Source organism: Lampris incognitus, chromosome 4 (assembly GCF_029633865.1).
Source record: "Lampris incognitus isolate fLamInc1 chromosome 4, fLamInc1.hap2, whole genome shotgun sequence".
Classification (NCBI taxonomy): domain Eukaryota; kingdom Metazoa; phylum Chordata; class Actinopteri; order Lampriformes; family Lampridae; genus Lampris; species Lampris incognitus.
This window is the reverse complement of record NC_079214.1, coordinates 52,943,222-52,950,947: the sequence shown is the minus strand read 5'-3', so window position 1 is coordinate 52,950,947 and position 7,726 is coordinate 52,943,222.

Sequence of the window (7,726 nt, the reverse complement as noted above, 5' to 3'; positions counted from 1 at the left end):
CATAAAACAAAGCCCAGATGTTTATTTGCTTTCATGACGTGACCAGCTGTTTGTGATGGCCTATTTTAAGGGTTTTGTTCATCTTGTGAATTCTATTAAGATACCACAGTTGAATTATGTACACCTTTAATATTACAAACGCAATGTTTGCATATTTGTGTCAAGCCACATTACCTTTGACATCACAATGCAGGATTTTGTGGAATTATCACCCATGGATGCATGCAGGTAATACTATGATGCTATTTTAACAGACTATAACTGTATTGGTTACTGCAGCATAGCTTTACTGAATTTGAGGAGCAGAAGTATGTCGAGACATGAACGTTCCCTATGACTGCTGGGATAGGCTCCAGCATCCTGCAACCCTGTTAAGGATAAGCGACTTGGAAAATGGATGGATGGATGGATTCTTTTTCAAGACTGGATGTTCAAAGTTATATGGTGTTGAGTGGAACGACTGATGGAGAGTGATCAAGAATGGTTTACCGGTCTAAACATGGCCAAGAGGATCTCTTGAGACTGGGAGGACTGGGAGAGGTTCCTTTGAAGCCTCAGGAGCCTTAAGTTTCTGCTCTTCTCATTGGCTGATGAGGAGTGGAAGATGCATTGTGCCACCAGAATCCCATCAGTTCTCCAGTCACTAATTGCTGCTGCTGCAAAAAAAAAAAGATTTTCCCTCTCTGTTTAGCTCTTATTTCTCCCCTGGCGATTCTCTCTCACATGGTTATTTTATGTGTTAAGTATCATTGTTTGGTGACTGTGGCTTGAGACCTCTTCAGCTAGATGCCTAAAATTTATAATGTGTACACAGCTCTTTGCTCTTGGCTCATGTTGCTGTGAGATCTGTGACAGGATGATGTTAGAGTATGATTGCATCCATACACGCAACCCTCTTGCACATCTTGTGATGGACCCCCCCATAGCCCCTGCAGGCCTTGCGCTCTGCCCCAATGACCAGATAATCTGGAAGAGGTATATAGGGTGTATAAAAAGGGGGTGCGCGCCAATTTACGAGACAAATTTTAACCTCAGCTGGAAACTAAATCAGTCATCGGCCAATCCCCCTTGGACTGAGCCTGATTGCAAATTGATTTTTTTTTTGTCAATTTGTCAAAGTAAAATTGAATCAAGAATTCACCATCTGCCAGCAGTACGTCATATGTGACACCAGAGAGGGGGGAAATGCTTGGCCAGCACCACACCACTATCGAAGCCAACTCACCTCTGCATGGACCGGGGACACTCCAACCGCACAATGCCCACGTCTTCTTGACAGAGATTGAAAGTTGCATCACCTCTAGTGGGCAGCATGGTGAAAAGGAGGTCCAGAGACTGCCAAGAACTTGGAGAAATACAGTACTTTCACATTGTAACATCCTACATCACTTCTTGTGAGGACATCTGCACAAGCTTATATACAACCAGTAATGTACAGTGGTAAAGTATAAGCTTCAGTCAGAAATCATGCAACCAACCACCACTGTGAGCAGTATTCTCATAAAAACACAAACTGACATATTTTCCCAATGAAATACACTGTTCTGTATATCTTACATCAGTTTTATACAATTTTCTTTCATGTATACTATGAATGTATGTAGTGAAGATTCATTTTAGCCTCGGGTGGTGTGTTTACCCATCATCGTCCTGCTAGTCAGACCCTACCTCAAAGAGCAGGGTCTGACTGAGCCCATTACCAAAGAAGGATAATGAGAGAAACAGGTGTGGGTTTTTTTATTTTTAAGAAACCAATCACTATCCTGGCGGGCAGGATTTCAGGCGACCATGCTCCTCCAAAATGGCGTTGAGTCGCAAATATGTTGGCGATTTGAGAAAGTGAGCAATGGTCTCCCAAAAAAAAATACTCCAGCGAAAAATGTCGACATTTGTCAGCTTTGTGGTTTTAGTCATTGAGATGAGAGAAACAAGCACAACCTATTCAATGGCAGCTACCTTAAACCGCGAATATGCTGTAGAAGTAGAAGGACTGTTTGGGCCCATTTGGACTACCGATGTGGTAGTTACCCACTCCCAATAGATGAAGGGCCATACCTGAAAAACCAGGCTGCTACTGTAGCTGGTCGACAAAAGAGCAAGGCCATCGCAGTTCAAAACTAAATGTTTAAAACATTCTTTGCTTTTTTTTTAGATATCGCTGATAGAACAAGTCACACATGATAAAGAGAGTGCAATCATTTTTGTTTTTTGTTTTTGTTGATTTTTTTTTTTAGGATTTTTTTCCCCTTTTTCTTCCCCATTGTACTTGGCCAAATCATCCCACTCTTCCGAGTTGTCCCTGTCGCTGCTCCACCCCTTCTGCCGATCCAAGGAGGGCTGCAGTCTACCACATGCTTCCTCTGATACATGTGGAGTCGCCAGCTGCTTCTTTTCACCTGACAGTGCCAGGGAGAGGCGTCACGACTGACCAGAGGAAGTGCTAGTGCAGCGACCAGGACACATACCCACATCCGGCTTCCCACCCGCAGACACGGCCAATTGTGTCTGTAGGGACGCCCGACCAAGCCGGAGGTAACACGGGGATTCGACCCGACGATCCCCGTGTTGGTAGGCAATGGACTAGACAACCACGCCACCCGGACACCCCATCATTTATTTATTTATTTTTGGGTCATGTTATCCATGTTGAAATTGTTCTAGTGTTTCTAGCGGGGTGTTGAAATCTGTAACACAAGGCGCCCGAGAGGAAAGGATGGGATGTGTCCAACCAGATTTGGTCAGCACCAATAAGAAATAAACAAGAGTTTCTCACATCTGTTAGGCCAGACTACCCTCCACTACACCACAGGATACAATCACAATGTGCCCTGGATGACAGGAGAACTCCGCCAGTTTGACTGGGCAAAGGAGGAAGCAGGAAGGAGCAGCAATTTAAGCGTGTCTACAAAGGCCAAGTTGAGACTTGAGAGCTACCAGGCAGAGGCATTTTTACAACCAGTTCCCAGTCAGTGACTCATCCTCAGTGTGGAAAGGCCTTGGTGAAATCAACGCATCAAAGAAGAAAAGAGAAATAAAAACACTCCACTGACAAAATGTTAACTGACTAACTAACTGAATTGTGTTACAGATTGCAGGTGAACCTTAATCTCCACTCCCCCAGTAGCCAGCAAGCCTGTGCACACCGCAGAGGCCAAAGCCATCGTGGCACTTCTTTGGCTCCCCCAAATGATTTTCTTGCCAATATGGATGAGTCAAATTGCATTTCTGATTCAAATATACTGAAGCTTGAATAGACTATTTAACACGAAACATAAAAAAAAACAGCAGAAGAAAAAACAACTACCCCAGACTCTGTATCCCCATAAAGCATTGTGCTGACAAACAAACATTTCAATGACATTTTTTACCAGTTACTATTCCAGCAGATGTCATGAAGACATTTTAAAGACTTGCACCAGTCACCCTAAGAACTATTGTGGATCCTCTGCAGTGCACCAACAGAGCCTACAATGTCTTGAGAGCCCAAAGTCCTACGCCAGGATACTTCTAAGATCTGTACTCAATCCCATAGCAGGCCTTTTCCTAGATGACCGTACTAGACTCTATAATCTGTCAGACCTGAGACAAACTGACCCTCGTCACATGAGCTAAACAAGGTGGCATATCCTCTCCTCTATTCCCACTGCAACAACAACTGCCCCGCTAAGGAGCCCTCTGCAAAGCTCCATAAATTTCGCTGACGGTGGATCGCTAACTGGCCTCATATGAAACGATGCAAGTCAGCGTAAAGAAAGGAAGTCAAACAGCTGGCTTCCTGATGATACCACAAACATGATCAACTTTTAGCTCTGACTTAAGATGAGCTCCCGCAGATGTTCAACTGGTTGGGGATCTGGTGAACAGACGGGTCACTTCATGAAGATATATTTATCACCAGGCTCTTGGAACCATTCCTGGAAACATGAGTGAAACAGGATCCTGCTGAAAAATATCCATTGATCCACTGATGCCATGAAGAGATGTGCAATGATTGGCAAGGATGTTCACATGTCTTGCGGTATCCGTCCATTCTGTTCTTATCAAGGGGCCTGATGTTTGCCATAAAAACCCCATGCCATCACAAACATGGAATATGTGGACTACTGACATGAGAAAAAAAATGGATTTGTGAATTAGTCTTTGTCTCCATACCCTTGTTCTCCTATCAGGGTGAAACAGCAGGAATCAGACAGGACAATGTTTACCCAGTCCTCAGTGTTCACTGTTTCCTGTTCTTGGCTTACTGTAATCACACTTTGAAAGAGCTGTCTGAGGTGGCGCAGTCATACATTTTTGTGTCCCCAGACCGTCAGTTGACTTACTGTCGATGGTGGCTCTACCTAATTAATGGCAACCTCGTTTGGCCTCTTTTGTCCATAAGACTACTGGATTGCTGTGGGCTGGATGTCCTTTGGGTGGAGAACCACTTCAAATACCCGTGAGGTGCTGCTGAGTATGAAAAACCCAGCAACACTGCAGTTCTTGACACAATCAAACCAGTGACCCCGGCACCAACTATCATAACCCATTCAGAAGCATGTAAATCTGTTTTTCTTTTTGTAATATTTACACTCACATACACATTCTCTATGTCTCAGTTGTCTCAAGCCTGTGAAATCCAAATTTTTGGGAAGGCGGGGGGGGGGGGGGGGTTCTCCCTTTTTTATCCGATTTGGCATGATCAATCCCGTGTTCTTCTAAGGACCCACCATTGCACAACCCTGTATGGTGGTTGGGGAGGGTATTGACTTCCAGGCGTGTCCTCCAATATATGTTGAAACAGATGACCTCAAAATCTTATCTGATTATCTGATTGAACAGGTGGTCTGTCTGTCTGTCTGTCTGTCTGTCTGTCTCGCTCTCTCTCTCTCTCTCTCTCTCTCTCTCTCTCTCTCTCACACACACACACACACACACACACACACACACACACACACACACACAGGTGAAGCATAACAGCTTTCAACCTGGATTCAGCTAGTCTGTTTCAACAAAATAAAGGTAAAAGGAAGTGGAAGTATAACAGGAGATGTTTCAAAAGTCTTATTACCTGAAGCCCATCATTCAATTTATTGAAAATGTTGAAGAAATCAGATATTAAAAGTTTTGTTTTTTTATTCAATCAAGGGAGTTCATTTATTGATCCTTTCTTCTCCCTGAAAGGAAAACCCAGATTTGTTGTAATTTGCTTGTCCCCCCACACACACAACAAATGGCGGATCTAACATTTTATGAGTGAAGCTCCAGCTATGCAGAGCAGCAAAGAAGAGCTGGAGTTATATTTGCACAGTTTAACCTTCTGATGAACTATGAGAATATTTCTGGAAAAAAAAAGAAAGTCCCTTTCGGATTTCACCCAACTGCTGAGCCTCGCGTATCCTCGCCGGTCTGTTTCTGTCCACGTTTCAGCTTTTAACTACACAGTACGTTTTATAACCTGAATAAAACTGGCGGGCTATGTAGATGAATGAGTGGACGGCACCCCTGGGGTGCTGTATTGTACAGCGTTTCAGCTAATTGGAGCATAAAGTAGGATGATGACTGTAACGCTTCTAATCTCTTAAGTACAAACCCCTCATCCACCCGCCCACGCTAACCAAATACTTTCCAATAAACACATCCATCCAGGAGACCTCCTCACACAGTTGATGCAGAGACACAAGGTTTTACAAGGGATGTTTAAGCAAAACCCTTGCAGATAAAGCCCTCTTGGCATCACTTAAAGTGACAGATCTTACATTCCTAATCACCCGAGTTTGCAAATAGTCCAAAACTCGAGATCAAAGCTATCCTATATATATATATATATATATATATATATATATATATATATATATATATATATATATCAACTATTGATATTCCGCTCCTTATTAGTTGAACACTCACAACACCATTGATGGTTTCGGAAAAAAAACACTATATATGTGTGTGTGTGTGTGTGTGTATATATATATATATTATCCCTTTTTCTCCCCAATTGAATCCGACCAATTACCCCACTCTTCCGCACCGTCCCGGTCGCTACTCCACCCCTCTGCTGCAGACTACCATATGCCTCCTCCGATACATGTGGAGTCGCCAGCTGCTTCTTTTCACCTGACAGTGAGGAGTTTCGCCAGGAGGACATAGCATGTGGGAGGATCACGGTATTACCCCCCAGCCCCCGAACAGGTGCCCCGACTGACCAGAGGAGGCGCTAATGCGGTGACCAGGACACATACCCACATCCGGCTTCCCACCCACAGACACGGCCAATTGTGTCTGCAGGGACGCTCGACCAAGCCGGAGGTAACATGGGAATTCAAACCAGTGATCCCCGTATTGGTAGGCAACGGAACAGACTGCCACGCCACTCGGATGCCCCGTATCCTAGATATTTCTAACCCATTTAATCTGGCAAGTAATGTTATAAACATTTTTTTAATTGAAATTGAGAGCTTGTATAGCAAGATGGACCCCAACCAACTCTCTCATCTTTTTTGTTTGTTTGTTCATTGAGCGATAGTAGGGGAAACACAAGAGTTGAAGGTTCAGGTGGGGTTCGATCGTGGACCAGCAGAGATACTGTACGTGCATGCGGCGTCATGTAAAGTGCGGAGTTTTTATCCTGCAAATTGCTGGCAGGCACGTCAACGTGTTATTTGCAGTTACATCCTGCAGAGAGAAGAGATATTCAAAGCACCGTCACCTGGACGGTGCCCTGCGGTGCACCGTCCGGCCCCACTGGGGCAAAATTGGGGTTTCGTTGCCTCGGTGAAGGGAATTAAAAAAAAAAACCACACAGTTATTCAATGGGGGTGGGGGGGGGGGTGCGGGGGTTAAAGTTCCACGTTATTAGTTTTGATCTTTTTTTTCCGGCAAAAGAGGAATTGCCTCTGTAGTCGGTAACAAAAGATACAGTTATTCTCCAAGGCCGTCTGAAGCCCTGGAATCCCGCATCGGGTGCCAGAGCTTGCACAGTTGCTCATAGTCAGAGCAGCCGAGATGAAAGCAAGGCTGGAGGCCGAGGCAGGTTTGATTACTGAGCCAGTCACCACGCTTATTCAAGCACCCTGTTGTAATAAAAGCTTGCCATGTTATTAATAATGCCCCCACATTTTGGAACTGGTCTTCGAGGTGGAGAATGGAGGAAAATCACAAAACAGGTAACCGCTGTCAGCTATGTTGAGGATTTTCAAGGTGAGCGGGTGGATTTCAAGCTATAATTACTCTGGCAGTCTTCCAGGGACAAGTACGGATGTATCCATTGTAAAAGTCTCATGTTTTACAGTGAGCTCACTGAACCGCCGCCACACTTTGACTATGGCCCGAAGAGAAACGGTTACACGTTTTTTTTTTTCAAGCCGGAATATTTGAGGAATGGTCAAATTGCCGGTTTGTCGAAGACTGTTCGGTGGAAATAAATAGATTCTTTTGCTCAATATCCTCAAAAAGAAACGTCTGCAGTAACAGTGGCAGATAGATGGCAGGATCCAATTTTTAAAGTTGTTACCCTAAACCAGAGAATACAATACGGGATCACACAGAAACCCTGAAATTCAAGACAGTTTGATTTCCATATTTCCACAACAATAGGTTGTATTGGCATGTTTTGGGTATGCAGATTGGTTACAAGGGCAGATATGGTTTATGGAGGAGTTAAAATCAGTCTGCCCTCGGACTGAGCTCTCTCGAATCCTGAACAGAGGCGTTCAGTGTGAGCAGTTCTCCGGTGTTGGTTGAC